Here is a 208-nt window from a genome sequence, read left to right on the forward strand (position 1 = left end):
TTGTGTGATAAGGCAACGAAATAAAATGAATTACTCACTGGATTTTCCTTTCCGAGCCATTTACAATCGTCATAGTGAAACAGTATTAAATGAAACCCATCTAAGCACAGAAATGAAAACTTTCAAATTTTATTCGGAATAAGATAGGTTCAGAAAATACTGAAAAAAATAAAATAAAATTTCTTGCATATGTAGTCTAGTTTCCATT

The sequence above is a fragment of the Penaeus monodon genome, chromosome 25, assembly GCF_015228065.2.
Source record: "Penaeus monodon isolate SGIC_2016 chromosome 25, NSTDA_Pmon_1, whole genome shotgun sequence".
Taxonomy (NCBI): Eukaryota; Metazoa; Arthropoda; class Malacostraca; order Decapoda; family Penaeidae; genus Penaeus; species Penaeus monodon.